This window comes from Pleurodeles waltl, chromosome 9 (assembly GCF_031143425.1).
Source record: "Pleurodeles waltl isolate 20211129_DDA chromosome 9, aPleWal1.hap1.20221129, whole genome shotgun sequence".
NCBI lineage: Eukaryota > Metazoa > Chordata > Amphibia > Caudata > Salamandridae > Pleurodeles > Pleurodeles waltl.
The window spans coordinates 432126805-432146789 of NC_090448.1; positions in this window are offsets into that span (position 1 = coordinate 432126805).

Here is a 19985-nt window from a genome sequence, read left to right on the forward strand (position 1 = left end):
CCTAGGTCTCTAGTTTTCAGAAATGCACAGGTTTGGTAGGTTTCCCTAGGTGGCGGCTGAGCCACATGCCAAAATCTACAGGTAGGCACTTTGCAGAAAACACCTCTGTTTTCCTTCAAAAATTTGGCTGTGTCCACGTTGCGCTTTGGGGCGTTTCCTGTTGCGGGCGCTAGGCCTACCCAGACAAGTGAGGTATCATTTTCATCGGGAGACGTGGGGGAACGCTGGGTGGAAGGAAATTTGTGGCTCCCCTCAGATTCCAGAACTTTCTGCCACAGAAATGTGAGGAACATGTGTTTTTTTAGCCAAATTTTGAGGTTTGCAAAGGATTCTGGGTAACAGAACCTGGTCCGAGCCACACAAGTCACCCCATCTTGGATTCCTCTAGGTCTCTAGTTTTCAAAAATGCGCTGGTTTGCTAGGTTTCCCCAGGTGCCGGCTGAGCTAGAGGCCAAAATCCACAGGTAAGCACTGTTTTCTATGAAAAAATGTGATGTGTCCACGTTGTGTTTTGGGCCGTTTCCTGTCGCGAGCGCTAGGCCTACCCACACAAGTGAGGTATCATTTTTATCGAGAGACGTGGGGGAACGCTGGGTGGAAGGAAATGTGTGGCTCCTCTCAGATTCCAGAACTTTCTGCCACAGAAATGTGAGGAACATGTGTTTTTTTAGCCAAATTTTGAGGTTTGCAAAGGATTCTGGGTAACAGAACCTGGTCCGAGCCACACAAGTCACCCCATCTTGGGTTCCCCTAGGTCTCTAGTTTTCAGAAATGCACAGGTTTGGTAGGTTTTCCTAGGTGGCGGCTGAGCTACAGGCCAAAATCTACAGGTAGGCTCTTTGCAAAAAACACCTCTGTTTTCCTTCAAAAATTTGGCTGTGTCCACGTTGCGCTTTGGGGCGTTTCCTGTCACGGGCGCTAGGCCTACCCACACAAGTGAGGTATCATTTTTATCGGGAGACGTGGGGGAACGCTGGGTGGAAGGAAATTTGTGGCTCATCTCAGATTCCAGAACTTTCTGCCACAGAAATGTGAGGAACATGTGTTTTTTTAGCCAAATTTTGAGGTTTGCAAAGGATTCTGGGTAACAGAACCTGGTCCGAGCCACACAAGTCACCCCATCTTGGATTCCCCTAGGTCTCTAGTTTTCAGAAATGCACAGGTTTGGTAGGTTTCCCTAGGTGGCGGCTGAGCTACAGGCCAAAATCTACAGGTAGGCACTTTGCAAAAAACACCTCTGTTTTCCTTCAAAAATTTGGCTGTGTCCACGTTGCGCTTTGGGGCGTTTCCTGTCACGGGCGCTAGGCCTACCCACACAAGTGAGGTATCATTTTTATCGGGAGATGTGGGGGAACGCTGGGTGGAAGGAAATTTGTGGCTCCTCTCAGATTCCAGAACTTTCTGCCACAGAAATGTGAGGAACATGTGTTTTTTTAGCCACATTTTGAGGTTTGCAAAGGATTCTGGGTAACAGAACCTGGTCCGAGCCACACAAGTCACCCCATCTTGGATTCCCCTAGGTCTCTAGTTTTCAGAAATGCACAGGTTTGGTAGGTTTCCCTAGGTGGCGGCTGAGCTACAGGCCAAAATCTACAGGTAGGCACTTTGCAAAAAACACCTCTGTTTTCCTTCAAAAATTTGGCTGTGTCCACGTTGCGCTTTGGGGCGTTTCCTGTCACGGGCGCTAGGCCTACCCACACAAGTGAGGTATCATTTTTATCGGGAGATGTGGGGGAACGCTGGGTGGAAGGAAATTTGTGGCTCCTCTCAGATTCCAGAACTTTCTGCCACAGAAATGTGAGGAACATGTGGTTTTTTAGCCAAATTTTGAGGTTTGCAAAGGATTCTGGGTAACAGAACCTGGTCCGAACCACACAAGTCACCCCATCTTGAATTCCCCTAGGTCTCTAGTTTTCAGAAATGCACAGGTTTGGTAGGTTTCCCTAGGTGGCGGCTGAGCTACAGGCCAAAATCTACAGGTAGGCACTTTGCAAAAAACACCTCTGTTTTCCTTCAAAAATGTGGCTGTGTCCACGTTGCGCTTTGGGGCGTTTCCTGTCACGGGCGCTAGGCCTACCCACACAAGTGAGGTATCATTTTTATCGGGAGACATGGAGGAACGCTGGGTGGAAGGAAATTTGTGGCCCCTCTCAGATTCCAGAACTTTCTGCCACAGAAATGTGAGGAACATGTGTTTTTTTAGCCAAATTTTGAGGTTTGCAAAGGATTCTGGGTAACAGAACCTGGTCCGAGCCACACAAGTCACCCCATCTTGGATTCCCCTAGGTCTCTAGTTTTCAGAAATGCACAGGTTTGGTAGGTTTCCCTAGGTGGCGGCTGAGCTACAGGCCAAAATCTACAGGTAGGCACTTTGCAAAAAACACCTCTGTTTTCCTTGAAAAATTTGGCTGTGTCCACGTTGCGCTTTGGGGCGTTTCCTGTCGCGGGCGCTAGGTCTACCCACACAAGTGAGGTATCATTTTTATCGGGAGACGTGGGGGAACGCTGGGTGGAAGGAAATTTGTGGCTCCCCTCAGATTCCAGAACTTTCTGCCACAGAAATGTGAGGAACATGTGTTTTTTTTGCCAAATTTTGAGGTTTGCAAAGGATTCTGGGTAACAGAACCTGGTCCGAGCCACACAAGTCACCCCATCTTGGATTCCCCTAGGTCTCTAGTTTTCAGAAATGCACAGGTTTGGTAGGTTTCCCTAGGTGGCGGCTGAGCTACAGGCCAAAATCTACAGGTAGGCACTTTGCAAAAAACACCTCTGTTTTCCTTCAAAAATGTGGCTGTGTGCACGTTGCGCTTTGGGGCGTTTCCTGTCGCGGGCGCTAGGCCTACCCACACAAGTGAGGTATCATTTTTAGTGGGAGATGTGGGGGAACGCTGGGTGGAAGGAAATTTGTGGCTCCTCTCAGATTCCAGAACTTTCTGCCACAGAAATGTGAGGAACATGTGTTTTTTTAGCCACATTTTGAGGTTTGCAAAGGATTCTGGGTAACAGAACCTGGTCCGAGCCACACAAGTCACCCCATCTTGGATTCCCCTAGGTCTCTAGTTTTCAGAAATGCACAGGTTTGGTAGGTTTCCCTAGGTGGCGGCTGAGCTAGAGGCCAACATCTACAGGTAGTCACTTTGCTAAAAACAGCTCTGTTTTCTGTGATGTGTCCACGTTGTGTTTTGGGGCATATCCTGTCGCGGGCGCTAGGCCTACCCACACAAGTGAGGTGTCATTTTTATCGGGAGACTTGGGGGAACATAGAATAGCAAAACAAGTGTTATTGCCCCTTGTCTTTCTCTACATTTTTCCCTTCACAAATGTAAGACAGTGTGTAAAAAAGACGTCTGTTTGAGAAATGCCCTGTAATTCACATGCTAGTATGGGCACCCCGGAATTCAGAGATGTGCAAATAACCACTGCTTCTCAACACCTTATCTTGTGCCCATTTTGGAAATACAAAGGTTTTCTTGATAGCTATTTTTTACTCTTTATATTTCAGCAAATGAATTGCTGTATACCCGGCATAGAATGAAAACCCACTGCAGGGTGCAGGTCATTTATTGGCTCTGGGTACCTAGAGTTCTTGATGAACCTACAAGCCCTATATATCCCCGCAACCAGAAGAGTCCAGCAGACGTAACGGTATATTGCTTTAAAAAATCTGACATTGCAGGTAAAAGTTACAGAGTAAAACGTAGAGAAAAAGTGATGTTTTTTTCACCTCAATTTCAATATTTTTCTTATTCAGTTGTTATTTTCTGTAGGAAACCCTTGTAGGATCTACACAAATTACCCCTTGCTGAATTCAGAATTTTGTCTACTTTTCAGACATGTTGCGGTTTCTGGGATCCAGCGTTGGTTTCATGCCCATTTCTGTCACTGACTGGAAGGAGGCTGAAAGCACAAAAAATCGTAAAAATGGGGTATGTCCCAGTAAAATGCCAAAATGGGGTTGAAAAATTGGGTTTTCTGATTCAAGTCTGCCTGTTCCTGAAAGCTGGGAAGTTGGTGATTTTAGCACCGCAAACCCTTTGTTGATGCCCTTTTCAGGGGAAAAACCACAAGCCTTCTTCTGCAGCCCATTTTTCCAATTTTTTTTAAAAAAACGAAATTTTCACTGTTTTTTGGCTAATTTCTTGGCCTCCTTCTGGGGAACCCACAAAGTCTGGGTACCTCTAGAATCCCTAGGATGTTGGAAAAAAAGGACGCAAATTTGGCGTGGGTAGCTTATGTGAACAAAAAGTTATGAGGGCCTTAGTGCGAACTGCTCCAAATAGCCAAAAAAAGGCTCGGCACAGGAGGGGGAAAAGGCCTGGCAGCGAAGGGGTTAAGAGAAAGTAAAGCTTAAATCATGGTGGCTATGGGTAATATAGTAAGAAGACTGAAAAATATTGAAGTTAACATCATTTTTTGGATGCGTGAAACCACCTTCTGTCAATGAGATAAAAGGTAGGCATTGCCGTCCAACCAATTACTCTAAGCCCCTAGCGCCATATTTATCCACCCGGGCAAAAAGGACCCAAAAAAGGATGTTAACTCCAATTTACATCAGATTTTAACCCCTGGGTCAGACAAGGCATTAAACTTTACTTTTTAAGGAAAACACACAGAAGCAACATCACCAACCTCACACGAAAACATGGAAGTACTACTGCTCCAGCTTGTGAGATGACGCAGAGGACAGCAACAACAACTGCAACCACCACAACGAGGCCCACAAAGGCAACGCAGAAGGCAGGAGAGGATATTCAGAAACTGGTCTCAGGGAACAAGACATTTTAAGGACATACAGACTCAACCGGCAAGCCATACTACACCTGCTGCACCACACTGAGCCACAGATCACAGCCAGCCTGCAGACCCCACATAATATATCACCTGCAACAAAGCTGCTAGCTGTCCTGCACATGCTGGCAAGTGGCTCTTTCAAACAACGGGTGCCCTATTTGCTGGGGTTTCACAGCCGTCATTCTCGGTGTTATTGCCAAATGTGTTCGACATAATTTTCTCTCTGACACCCCATCACATCTGTTTCCCAAACACCAAGCAAATGCAGGGGTTCTACCAATTTGATGGCTTCCCACATGTGTTCGGTGCAATTGACTGCACCCATTTCCGACTTGTTCCACCTGCAGCAACAGAGCATTTATACCGGAAATGAAAACACATGCATTCCAGAAATGTGCAGGACATAGTGGAAAACTGGGGACTATTCACAAACATTTTGGCCAAGTATCCTTGGAGTGTCCATGACACCTACATATTCAGGCACAGCAAGATCTACAAACACTTCCAGGATGGACAATATGGAAATGGCCTACTTGTGGGTAAGTCAAACCTAGCAATTTACACACAACATACCAACCCTGTAGGTCACACAAGACATACACCACTTCAAAAACCACATGGCCAGGCTAACATAGATGTGCAGGTAACAACATATATGCACCATGTTGCAGTACAGCATAATCAGTGCACACCACAAACACGTACACCCACATGTGTGCAACACACTCACAACTTGCCAGGCATACCACGTGAAGGACAGGTGTAGATATGCACCCTTTGCAAACAGAAGATGTACACAAACCACTACAACTGCCCACAGGCTGCCTACTATGTCCGCTTCACACACACAATACACTAAACAAAGAATAGCACAGCAATGTCAATGGCATACACCATGCTCATGTAACATAAGTCACACATAGGCACAGATGACTCAAATCATGCCGTGCAAGCCTCTGCCAGAACAAACATCAAATGAAAGACAACTGGTGCCAATACCAAATACACCTCATCAACACCTGACTTACCTGTAGTGTGCATATACATCTGCCTGATGCATTGGGCCACACACAGGAATACACCATCAATGGCCATCACATACCATGTGCCATATTTGTGAGAAGTGGCAGCACACCTACTGTATTACTGCCTCACATGCACCACTTACTGACCCACAACACAATCATATCTGTACTGTAAACAATAAATGGCCCACCATGGGGCAGAGTCACTATTAGACATTGCAGATCATGGATGCCATAGTGGGACCCTGAAGGAGTAATTATGACATCACTGACCTTACATGCACTGTGCTAAGGGACACATTTTCTAAGTAGCTGAGCTCCATCCCATAGCCTGCACTGTGCATGCCTGGACAGCATAAATGCTGATTCATGTTTTGGAAGATAGAAGAGACACTGGTAGTGATGATGATCATCCTGAAACAATGGGATATACACCGTTCGATACCCGATGGCTGGCACAAACATCAGCTTCCACTCAGGATCACTAAGGGGCCTATGTAAGAGCCTCCAGTGCCATTGTCATGGCCTGCACTGTATGTACAAGTTTGCGGATGACCACTCTTTTGTGACTTGAAGCCACATTGGAAATCTGCCACCCTCCAACGCAGCACTTAGCATGGAAGAGGCTTGCAATGTGTGTAGCTGCAGGTCTGTCACCACAAGATACATAGCATTATGATGCTGACACAGATGTAGGTGTCACCTAAAATCTGAGGCAGTGCCAACATCAAACACCACTCCAGGGGTGTTGTTTGCAGGTTGCAATAATGAAATAGACTGTGATTTGACCTCATATTAATGTGCCACGTATGCATGCTGCACACTGCTGCACACACAGAATGAGCCAATTGGCCATCAAAAATGCATATGAATAGGAAGATGCCCTTCCTGCATAGATACATCCACTTCCACAGGGCAGCTAGCCAAGCACCCTGGTGCAAGGTTGGTAGTCATGGTACATGGCTGCATATTAGGTACTGGCGCAGGGGACAACAGAGGGTTGCCTAGTAACATGTCACACATGGTGCATTCCTGCATAGTCAAAATGTTGCAGCACAGTGCTGCCAATGTTGGAACTGTGTTGTACATTGTCACTTACTCATTAAAACGGGCCTAAGTGTTGCACTTCATCTGTAATGACACATGTCAAAATGGCTGGGATGTCCAGGCTCTGTAGGGCTACCTCGTTGCCACCACATCTCACCTCATTGTGTTGTGAGGATATGTAATGTCCCATCTAGTGATAGCACACTGATACAAAGGTGCACTATACAATCAGTGGTACATACATACTGAGCATTAGTTAGGATTCCAAAATATATGTCCCAGGTCCTTGAGCCAATACCCAAGATTATCATGTTCAACAACACAGTGCTAAAAAAACTTTGCACAAGGCCAGGAACTCACACCATACCACAAACACATATGGGTCACATCCAAATAAAAGTAACAACTGCCATGCTACATGACAAACCTGTTGCAAGCCTAAACAACAACTTACATCTTTTATCTTTCGCAGAGTATCAGGATTAAGGCATACATCCGTGGATGGTGACCCCATTAGCAAACCCAAGAACAGCAGCAGAGCGTGCATACAATGAGGGACACTGCAAGACAGGCAATATTGTGGAAAGGACATTTGACATACTAAAAACAAGATTTAGGTGCCTAGACTTCACAGGAGGTAACCTTCTATATGCCCCACACATTGTGTGCAAAATCATCCCGACTTGTGCTATCCTGCACAACATAAGTGTGCGGATGAACGTTCATATGTATGACCAGGTAGGTGACCTGCCTGAGGAGGAGGAGGAGAATGGTGGTTACAATATGGAGGGGGAACAGCACAACAGAGCTTCTGGGGTATTCCGGAGACAGCACATAGTTGACGACATTTACTCTTAACAACCACTGAATTCACCTTGTTATTTTTGTAAATAAACACTTCACTAATACAACCAATCCTGCTTTGGTCTGTTCAGACTCCACCACACATACCATAGGAATGTGAGTCAAAGGTCAGGGATCATGTTACAAATAGGAATCTGACAAGTACTGTTGTGACATCATATGTGATGTGTAAGATTGTACTGCCACCATCACACACATTACTAACAGCCCCATCACTGGTATGTGACGACTGAAGGATAAAATCTATGGACCACTACATATTTTGTTCATCCACATTGCCAACTTGTTAGTCAATAGGTCATCAGACACAACTACATCATGTCCAAATAGGGTGTATGCAAGAGGCCCACACATGAGGTTATGGATATCAAAAACGGAAATTAGGTCATGTTGGAACTGAACACTGTCACAATCCAGTCGAGAGCTGCAATGGCTGCATAGAAAATGTGTGACAAGTGGGGTACATCATCAGTAACTATGGTCTGTAGGAAAGTACCATCTTGCCTGGCATGTTACCCCCATTTTTCACTGTATATATGTTGTTTTAGTTGTATGTGTCACTGGGACCCTGGTAACCCAGGGCCCCAGTGCTCATAAGTGTGCCTGAATGTGTTACCTGTGTAGTGACTAACTGTCTCACTGAGGCTCTGCTAATCAGAACCTCAGTGGTTATGCTCTCTCATTTCTTTCCAAATTGTCACTGACAGGCTAGTGACCATTTTTACCAATTTACATTGGCTTACTGGAACACCCTTATAATTCCCTAGTATATGGTACTGAGGTACCCAGGGTATTGGGGTTCCAGGAGACCCCTATGGGCTGCAGCATTTCTTTTGCCACCCATAGGGAGCTCTGACAATTCTTACACAGGCCTGCCACTGCAGCCTGAGTGAAATAACGTCCACGTTATTTCACAGCCATTTTACACTGCACTTAAGTAACTTATAAGTCACCTATATGTCTAACCTTTACCTGGTAAAGGTTAGGTGCAAAGTTACTTAGTGTGAGGGCACCCTGGCACTAGCCAAGGTGCCCCCACATTGTTCAGAGCCAATTCCCTGAACTTTGTGAGTGCGGGGACACCATTACACGCGTGCACTACATATAGGTCACTACCTATATGTAGCTTCACAATGGTAACTCCGAATATGGCCATGTAACATGTCTATGATCATGGAATTGCCCCCTCTATGCCATCCTGGCATAGTTGGCACAATCCCATGATCCCAGTGGTCTGTAGCACAGACCCTGGTACTGCCAAACTGCCCTTCCTGGGGTTTCACTGCAGCTGCTGCTGCTGCCAACCCCTCAGACAGGCATCTGCCCTCCTGGGGTCCAGCCAGGCCTGGCCCAGGATGGCAGAACAAAGAACTTCCTCTGAGAGAGGGTGTGACACCCTCTCCCTTTGGAAAATGGTGTGAAGGCAGGGGAGGAGTAGCCTCCCCCAGCCTCTGGAAATGCTTTCTTGGGCACAGATGTGCCCAATTCTGCATAAGCCAGTCTACACCGGTTCAGGGACCCCTTAGCCCCTGCTCTGGCGCGAAACTGGACAAAGGAAAGGGGAGTGACCACTCCCCTGACCTGCACCTCCCCTGGGAGGTGTCCAGAGCTCCTCCAGTGTGCTCCAGACCTCTGCCATCTTGGAAACAGAGGTGCTGCTGGCACACTGGACTGCTCTGAGTGGCCAGTGCCACCAGGTGACGTCAGAGACTCCTGCTGATAGGCTCCTTCAGGTGTTAGTAGCCTATCCTCTCTCCTAGGTAGCCAAACCCTCTTTTCTGGCTATTTAGGGTCTCTGTCTCTGGGGAAACTTTAGATAACGAATGCAAGAGCTCATCCGAGTTCCTCTGCATCTCTCTCTTCACCTTCTGATAAGGAAACGACTGCTGACCGCGCTGGAAGCCTGCAAACCTGCAACATAGTAGCAAAGACGACTACTGCAACTCTGTAACGCTGATCCTGCCGCCTTCTCGACTGTTTTCCTGCTTGTGCATGCTGTGGGGGTAGCCTGCCTCCTCTCTGCACCAGAAGCTCCGAAGAAATCTCCCGTGGGTCGACGGAATCTTCCCCCTGCAACCGCAGGTACCAAAAAGCTGCATCACCGGTCCCTTGGGTCTCCTCTCAGCACGACGAGCGAGGTCCCTCGAATCCAGCGACTCTGTCCAAGTGACCCCCACAGTCCAGTGACTCTTCAGCCTAAGTTTGGTGGAGGTAAGTCCTTGCCTCACCTCGCTGGGCTGCATTGCTGGGAACCGCGACTTTGCAGCTACTCCGGCCCCTGTGCACTTCCGGCGGAAATCCTTTGTGCACAGCCAAGCCTGGGTCCACGGCACTCTAACCTGCATTGCACGACTTTCTAAGTTGGTCTCCGGCGACGTGGGACTCCTTTGTGCAACTTCGGCGAGCACCATTTCACGCATCCTTGTAGTGCCTGTTTCTGTCACTTCTCCGGGTGCTACCTGCTTTAGTGGGGCTCTTTCTCTTGCTCGATGTCCCCTCTCTCTTCAGGTCCAATTTGCGACCTCCTGGTCCCTCCTGGGCCCCAGCAGCGTCCAAAAATGCCAAACGCACGATTTGCGCCTAACAAGGCTTGTTGGCGTCCTTTCGGCGGGGAAACACTTCTGCACGACTCTCCAAGGCGAGAGGGATCCGTCCACCAAAGGGGAAGTCTCTAGCCCTTTTCGTTCCTGCAGAAACCTCAGCTTCTTCTGTCCAGTCGAAGCTTCTTTGCACCCGCAGCTGGCATTTCCTGGGCATCTGCCCATCTCCGACTTGCTTGTGACTTTTGGACTTGGTCCCCTTGTTCCACAGGTACCCGAGATTGGAAATCCACAGTTGTTGCATTGCTGGTTTGTGTCTTTCCTGCATTATTCCTCTAACACGACTTCTTTGTCCTTAGGGGAACCTTAGTGCACTTTGCACTCACTTTTCAGGGTCTTGGGGAGGGTTATTTTTCTAACTCTCACTATTTTCTAATAGTCCCAGCGACCCTCTACAAGGTCACATAGGTTTGGGGTCCATTCGTGGTTCGCATTCCACTTTTGGAGTATATGGTTTGTGTTGCCCCTATCCCTATGTTTCCCCATTGCATCCTATTGTAACTATACATTGTTTGCACTGTTTTCTAAGACTATACTGCATATTTTTGCTATTGTGTATATATATCTTGTGTATATTTCCTATCCTCTCACTGAGGGTACACTCTAAGATACTTTGGCATATTGTCATAAAAATAAAGTACCTTTATTTTTAGTATAACTGTGTATTGTGTTTTCTTATGATATTGTGCATATGACACTAGGTGGTACTGTAGTAGCTTCACACGTCTCCTAGTTCAGCCTAAGCTGCCCTGCTAAGCTACCATTATCTATCAGCCTAAGCTGCTAGACACCCTATACACTAATAAGGGATAACTGGGCCTGGTGCAAGTACCCCTTGGTACTCACTACAAGCCATTCCAGCCTCCTACATGGTCATCATGATTTGCCCAAGTATAACAACCAATGGTAGAGGTTTGGCCTGCGCAGAATATCCATGGTAATCTGGCCTGCCACTGCCATGGGGCACAATCCTGACACAGGGTACACATGACCCCATACATTGCACAGACACATGTGTGGAATGTACATCGGCATGGATGAGACCATATGCAGCTAGGACTGCAGGTCCACCACACAAAACCAACAACCATTGGTAATTGCAACAAGTTTAATCAAACTTTTGTGATCAAAACATATTCTGGGTGGAATGTAGGCAGAGTGTGTCACACACACTATGTACCAAAGAGGTCCACATGTCAGACAAATATGTAAGCTTCATACAAGTCTCCATAAACTCAAAATCTACATACGGAGACAGTTGTTGGGTAATAATTCAGAGGTAGCAATGATTAACACATCATAAACAATGCCTGACCTGTGTATGTAAGTTTAAATATTATTCTCTGTATGACAACATCACACATCACAGACAAAAACACAATACACAATCACAAATCATAACTATTGCATTGTACTGAATGCCAAACATATGTGGATACACTGTTGTCAGACATGCATATATATGCACGACGTGCAACAATTTGCATCCTGTTGAGTCTGTAACACATACATTGGTGGAACAGACCAATCACACCCTTGTCATATTGTTGCATGGACTACCACATGTGGCCATACCCAAAATCCCACACTGCAGCACAGCCCATGTCCTATGTATGTTGATTAAGGGTGCATCTAAGGACAATGCAAAAAAAACATGCAATCAGGAATTGAGTCAAAATATTACGAAAATGCGTATAAAAATGTCCGCAAACAAAGAGTAAATGACACATGGGCTCTTAGCGTGGATTCCACCTTCGCACTCCTCTCAATGCTACCTTCAGTGAAATCGACGCACAACCGTCATGCGTCTAAATAAATGATGCACGTGCGTTATGTGTTTAAAAAAACATATGCAAATGTCAAATGCGTCAAATAAATACACTCATTACTAAAAAAAGTGATGCACGGGGACAGGAAGTGATGTAATAGGAAATCCTCTCTACAAGAATGGTACAGTGGGTGTAGTTTCACATTCTCTTTACCGTCTGTGCCTTTCTGACTGTATGGTTGTGTTTTGGAACTGGTGGTTTTGTCTTGGTTGTGTATTGAAGTTTGTGGTGTCCCACCTGTAGTGTCCTGTCATAGATTGTGTGCAGTTTGTCCCAGTAGATGTGATTTTGTGTGTTTTTTGTCTATATTTGTATTTGTAGTGTGGGGTGTATGTCCGGGGTAGTTAAGCATTTGGGATAGTTGGGATTAGTTAGTGGGGTTAAGTTTCCATTTATTTTTTATCTTTTCTTGGTATTTTGGGTCAACTTTGGCCATTTACAACATGTCTGGTAGGGGGAGGCTAACAGGAATGTCAGAGGATGAATTAGGTGGATTTGTGCGGCTGGTATGCCACTACCTACCTATGATGCTAGAGATGGGTGGCAGGGTCATCCAGGGATACCCAACCCTGGACAGGCGGCTGAGGTGGGGCAAGGTTCTCCACCATCTGAAGAAAGTGTACAGTAGCGGCAGGAATGAGCATCAGCCCAAGCATCGCTGGGCAGATCTGTTGGCTAGGGAGCAGGATCTGCTTGATCACCTTGGTGTTGAGATCGGCGGACCTGTTGGTAAGTCTCCCATTGGCATACTATTTTCTGTTCACTGCTCTTGAATGACAGTGGCAGATGAGTTGGAGTGCTGCATGCAATGCTTGTGGACAGGTTGTATGCAACCAGAATGAAGTGTATCTGCACCAGTCTAGGCCTGGAGTTAACATGTCCAACCATGATACCAGTGCAGGTCAGATGTCTGATGAGTCCTGCACAAATATCACGTAGGCACACATTTCAGAGGCCATGGCAACACCTGTGCCCTGGCATAGTGTAATGTATGAAATGTAATGACACCCCCAACCTAACACATTTTCCCTGGATTGTGCCAACAAAGTTGGGCAATGCATGTATAGCGCATCTTTGGCATCATTTAAAGCACTTAACGCTTGCCCCTGTCATTATGTTAGCAAAGGGGGCTTACCCGCCTTAGGGGGCAATGGATATGGGGCATTTGATACCATTAGACAACTTTACCACATTAGTTATGGATTAATCAATGCATGATCATTGCAGACTTAAAATTGAGCGGCATGTCTATCACAAAGCGCCACTGGGTGCCTTGCAGGACAAGCTTGAGTACCTGAGTCATATGTCTAACAAAGCGCCAGGGTAGTGTCATGTTTCTTTTACACAACTCCCCCTTATACCATGTTTTTCCATCTTCTATAGATGACCCACATGATGTGAGACAACACTATCTGTATGGTGTGACTCAACATCAGTACCAACTATGCTAGACTGTCTAGTAATGGGCAGGCTTGGAAGTTTCTTTCCTGAATGTTTTCCTGGGGGAGCCCCTGGATCAGATTGGGAACCATTAGCTACTTTTTCTACAGATGGGGCACTTCTAGCCTTATCCTGTTCTCTAAGCATGTTAAGTAACAGTTCCAAGGAAGGATTCTTCCCTACACTCAAACCTCTCTCTACACAGAGACTCCTTGCTCCTTTCCAGCTAAGGTGGTCATATGCAAGTTTGGACAGATCAACATTTTGGCCTGTGCCAGACATTTTTAGAGAGAGTTAAAGTGATAGAAAAAGAGAAAAAAGTTTGTCAGAGCTTTTAGAAAGACAGAAAAAAACTTTTAAAACTTTTTAGAACTTTTTAGAAAGTTAGAAGTACTTTTCAGCACTTAGAAAAGAGTGAAAAGAGGAAATGCAAAACTTTTTGGCTATGTGTATATACACTGAACTTGTTTTGTATATTTTTCTCTTATGAAAAGTACAATGACAAGAGTGGTAAGTAGTCTCAAAGCACTTATCCCACCGCTGCACAACCAATGTAGGAGGCTGGACTGGCTTGTAGTGAGTACCAAGGGGTACTTGCACCTTGCACCAGGCCCAGTTATCCCTTATTAGTGTATAGGGTGTCTAGCAGCTTAGGCTGATAGATAATGGTAGCTTAGCAGAGCAGCTTAGGCTGAACTAGGAGACGTGTGAAGCTACTACAGTACCACAAGTGTCACTTGCACAATATCATAAGAAAACACAATACACAGTTATACTAAAAATAAAGGTACTTTATTTTTATGACAATATGCCAAAGTATCTTAGAGTGTACCCTCAGTGAGAGGATAGGAAATATACACAAGATATATATACACAATAGCAAAAATATGCAGTATAGTCTTAGAAAACAGTGCAAACAATGTATAGTTACAATAGGATGCAATGAGGAAACATAGGGATAGGGGCAACACAAACCATATCCTCCAAAAGTGGAATGCGAACCACGAATGGACCCCAAACCTATGTGACCTTGTAGAGGGTCGCTGGGACTATTAGAAAATAGTGAGAGTTAGAAAAATAACCCTCCCCAAGACCCTGAAAAGTGAGTGCAAAGTGCACTAAAGTTGCCCTAAGGACAAAGAAGTCGTGTTAGAGGAATAATGCAGGAAAGACACAAACCAACAATGCAACAATGATGGATTTCCAATCTAGGGTACCTGTGGAACAAGGGGACCAAGTCCAAAAGTCACAAGCAAGTCGGAGATGGGCATATGCCCAGGAAATGCCAGCTGTGGGTGCAAAGAAGCTTCTACTGGACAGAAGAAGCTGAGGTTTCTGCAGGAACGAAAAGGGCTAGAGACTTCCCCTTTGGTGGACGGATCCCACTTGCCGTGGAAAGTCGTGCAGAAGTGTTTTCCCGCCGATAGAACGCCAACAAGCCTTGCTAGCTGCAAATCATGCGGTTAGCGTTTTTGGATGCTGCTGTGGCCCAGGAGGGACCAGGAGGTCGCAAATTGGACCAGGAGGTAGAGGGGACGTCGAGCAAGACAAGGAGCCCTCTTAGCAGCAGGTAGCATCCGGAGAAGTGCCAGAAACAGGCACTACAAGGATGCATGAAACGGTGCTCACCCGTAGTTACACAAAGGAGTCCCACGTCGCCGGAGACCAACTTAGAAAGTCGTGCAATGCAGGTTAGAGTGCCGTGGACCCAGGCTTGGCTGTGCACAAAGGATTTCTGCCGGAAGTGCACAGGGGCCGGAGTAGCTGCAAAAGTAGCGGTTCCTAGCAATGCAGTCTAGCGAGGTGAGGCAAGGACTTACCTCCACCAAACTTGGACTGAAGAGTCACTGGACTGTGGGGGCCACTTGGACACAGTTGCTGGATTCGAGGGACCTCGCTCGTCGTGCTGAGAGGAGACCCAAGGGACCGGTGATGCAGCTTTTTGGTACCTGCGGTTGCAGGGGGAAGATTCCGTCGACCCACGGGAGATTTCTTCAGAGCTTCTAGTGCAGAGAGGAGGCAGACTACCCCCACAGCATACACCACCAGGAAAACAGTCGAGAAGGCGGCAGGATCAGCGTTACAGAGTTGCAGTTGTCGTCTTTGCTACTATGTTGCAGGTTTGCAGGCTTCCAGCGCGGTCAGCAGTCGATTCCTTGGCAGAAGGTGAAGAGAGAGATGCAGAGGAACTCTGATGAGCTCTTGCATTCGTTATCTAAAGTTTCCCCAGAGACAGAGACCCTAAATAGCCAGAAAAGAGGGTTTGGCTACCTAGGAGAGAGGATAGGCTAGCAACACCTGAAGGAGCCTATCAGAAGGAGTCTCTGACGTCACCTGGTGGCACTGGCCACTCAGAGCAGTCCAGTGTGCCAGCAGCACCTCTGTTTCCAAGATGGCAGAGGTCTGGAGCACACTGCAGGAGCTCTGGACACCTCCCAGGGGAGGTGCAGGTCAGGGGAGTGGTCACTCCCCTTTCCTTTGTCCAGTTTCGCGCCAGAGCAGGGCTAAGGGGTCCCTGAACCGGTGTAGACTGGCTTATGCAGAATTGGGCACATCTGTGCCCAAGAAAGCATTTCCAGAGGCTGGGGGAGGCTACTCCTCCCCTGCCTTCACACCATTTTCCAAAGGGAGAGGGTGTAACACCCTCTCTCAGAGGAAGTCCTTTGTTCTGCCATCCTGGGACAAGCCTGGCTTGACCCCAGGGGGGCAGAAACCTGTCTGAGGGGTTGGCAGCAGCAGCAGCTGCATTGAAACCCCAGGAAAGGCAGTTTGGCAGTACCAGGGTCTGTGCTACAGACCACTGGGATGATGGGAGTGTGCCAACTATGCCAGGATGGCATAGAGGGGGCAATTCCATGATCATAGACATGTTACATGGCCATATTCGGAGTTACCATTGTGAAGCTACATATAGGTAGTGACCTATATGTAGTGCACACGTGTAATGGTGTCCCCGCACTCACAAAGTCCGGGGAATTGGCCCTGAACAATGTGGGGGCACCTTGGCTAGTGCCATGGTGCCCTCACACTAAGTAACTTTGCACCTAACCTTTACCAGGTAAAGGTTAGACATATAGGTGACTTATAAGTTACTTAAGTGCAGTGTAAAATGGCTGTGAAATAACGTGGATGTTATTTCACTCAGGCTGCAGTGGCAGGCCTGTGTAAGAATTGTCAGAGCTCCCTATGGGTGGCAAAAGAAATGCTGCAGCCCATAGGGATCTCCTGGAACCCCAATACCCTGGTACCTCAGTACCATATACTAGGGAATTATAAGGGTGTTCCAGTAAGCCAATGTAAATTGGTAAAATTGGTCACTAGCCTGTTAGTGACAATTTAAAAGAGATGAAAGAGCATAACCACTGAGGTTCTGGTTAGCAGAGCCTCAGTGAGACAGTTAGGCACCACACAGGGAACACATACATATAGGCCACAAACTTATGAGCACTGGGGTCCTGACTAGCAGGGTCCCAGTGACGCATAACAAACATACTGAAACCACAGGGTTTTCACTATGAACACTGGGCCCTGGCTAGCAGGATCCCAGTAAGACAGTGAAAACACCCTGACATACACTCACAAACAGGCCAAAAGTGGGGCTAACAAGGCTAGAAAGAGGCTACTTTCTCACACATATGGTTGTTGCAAGGTGTAGCACTAGATGAGTCTCTGGCCTAGTGTTAGTGTTCAGATTTGTGGCTCCTACTCACATGAGTATCTGTGTCATTGTGTGAGCGTAGTGGTGTCTCTGTTGCATTGTTTTTCACTAGGATAACTAGCTCACTCCCTCAACTCCTTCACACTAAAATTTGTTGTCTACTCGCAGTGACTGTATTATGACACTAAGCATGGTTTTCCATTCATGTCTTACAGGTGTACCTGCCCCCTACACAATTAGTAAAGTGACGTGATTTGATGACCCATATGTATCCAGTAAGTGTGTTAATGTGTGTTTTGTAAAGTAATCCAGGGTTTTGTGTGAGTGAGTCCTGTGTGTTGAATACAATGCCAGATGTGATAAGCTGTCCAATGATCAGATATCAAAGTAGGCTGCATGCTGACATTATGGCTCTTTTAAAGGTTCCCCATGCACCACCAGAGGGTCACATCCTGGGAGGCTCCTGGTGCACAGTGGCCAGCATCGGGTACACAAGGTGATGACAAGCTACATGTAGGGCCATATGTGACTAAGAATGACAGAGTGCAATGCTGTGAGAATATTGGTAGTGGCACACTCCATCATTCTCATAACACACGGATGCACCATATTGAACCCAATTTGGTGCATCTCTGCATTGTCATGAAGATGGAAGACTGGGCTGGCAATTGTCCCCTAGCATGGCGCTCCGTCTTTTGCACTCCATTTGTGTTACACTTATGCGGAATGTAATTGGATACCATGCAGGTCAAGGCCAAACATTTGCTGGCATAGAAATGGGTGTGTAAGGAATAGTAGTGGTAGAACAGGTATTGATGGGTGTCTACACCTGGACACGTGAATGTAGATGTGATAGTCCTATGGATACCAGCTTCCTAGTTGTCAGCCCTCCTAACATACAGTCTACTCCTTGACTCCATGTATTACTGGGCATGACTTGGTGGATGACCAGGACAGTTGAGATGATGGATTGCATGGCTATCCCACCTTAGGCTCAGAGGGAGTCGAATACCAAATTTGTAAGTAGATGTGATGCTCACAGTGTAGGTGACAGTCATATTGATCAGGCTTGCATGTGTACCTTACAGCTCTTACCCCTTATGGTTACCAACAGCATCCCATCCTCCCATCAGCATGTCCAAGTTCCTAGTGATGTATGGTTGTAAATAGACAAAGATGATGAGGAAGTTTGGGCCTGATCTATGTAAAGTTTGCACTGCCTTTGCATTATTCTTTATAATGCAAAAGCGATGCACTCCTCCACATGTTTGGTTAATTTTCGCGTTTTGGTCACCTTAGTGTCACTAAAATGAAGCTAAGGCAGCGTTGTCATTACATTTATCAGGGTCATTGTCTTTTCTGTAATGTGAGTTGGAGTGCATGTGTAATTAGATGTAGCAGTGTAAGCTACTAATCTGTACAGACTCCACATAATGCTGACACTGATGGTTGCCTGTCTCCATTTCACAGCTGCCAACATGAGCACTGGTGACCTATGTGCATTTCAAAGGAGGCCAGTGAGGTACAGCCATATCCTGGCAGTGGCATCTGGCTTCCGTAAAATGGCTCACCAACACCGTACTTAGAGGGCAACAGAGGAATTGCTGGAATTCCCACACGGGGTCCCCACAGTGGCAAAGAAGGCACCGCAAACACATAGGGGCATATTTATACTCTGTTTGCACCGAATTAGCGTCATTTTTTTAAACTCGAATTAGGTGCAAAACTAACTCCATATTTATACTTTGGCGCTAGACCCGTCCAGTGCCAAATTTATGGAGTTAAAGTCATTTCTTGGATGTGGAAAGCTACCATGCCTTAATTAGATGCAAGGTAGGCATTCCCTTGCAAACAATGACTCTATGGTCTTAACACCATATTTATACTCCCGTGCAAAAATGGTGCACAGGAGGGAAGGGGGGGGGGTCAAAAAATGGTGGCAAGCTTGCTTTGCCCCATTTTTTAATGCCTGGGTCAGGGCAGGAGTTAGGGAACCTGTGGGCCTATTTCCATGGTGGAACACCATAGAATAAGCCCACAGATGCCCTCCACAGGCCCCAGGGACACCCCCACCCACACCAGAGGGACTGCGGAGGATGGGGGACCCCATCCCAGGTAAGTACAAGTAAGTACTGTAGGAGGCTGGCTTGGCTTATAGTGGGTACCTTGTGGTACTTACACTTTGTGCCAGGTCCAGTTATCCCTTATTAGTAGATTAGTAGTGTTCTAGCAGCTTAGGCTTATAGAGGTAGCTATAGCAGAGCTGCTTAGGCTGAACTAGGAGACATGCAAAGCTCCTACTATACCAGCTTACATCATATAGCAATATATCATAAGAAACACAATACTCATAGTTACTAAAAATAAAGGTACTTTATTTTAGTGACAATATGCCAAAAGTATCTCAGAGGATACACTCCCTTAGGAGGTAAGTAAAATACACAAAATATACACACAAACCAAAATCAGGTAAGTAAAACACTTAGAAAAGTAGTGCAAACACTGTAGAACACAATAGAATGCAATAGGAGTCAATAGGCCTAGGGGCAACAGAAACCATATACTCCAAAAGTGGAATGCGAACCACAAATGGACACCAGGCCTAGTGTAGTGTGCAGAGGGTCACTGGGAGTGTAAGAAAACACTAATGGTGTCCAAGATACCCCAAGACCAGGAAAAGTAGGAGTAAAGAGATAGGGGATTCTGCAAAGACAACAACTGACTGCAAAGC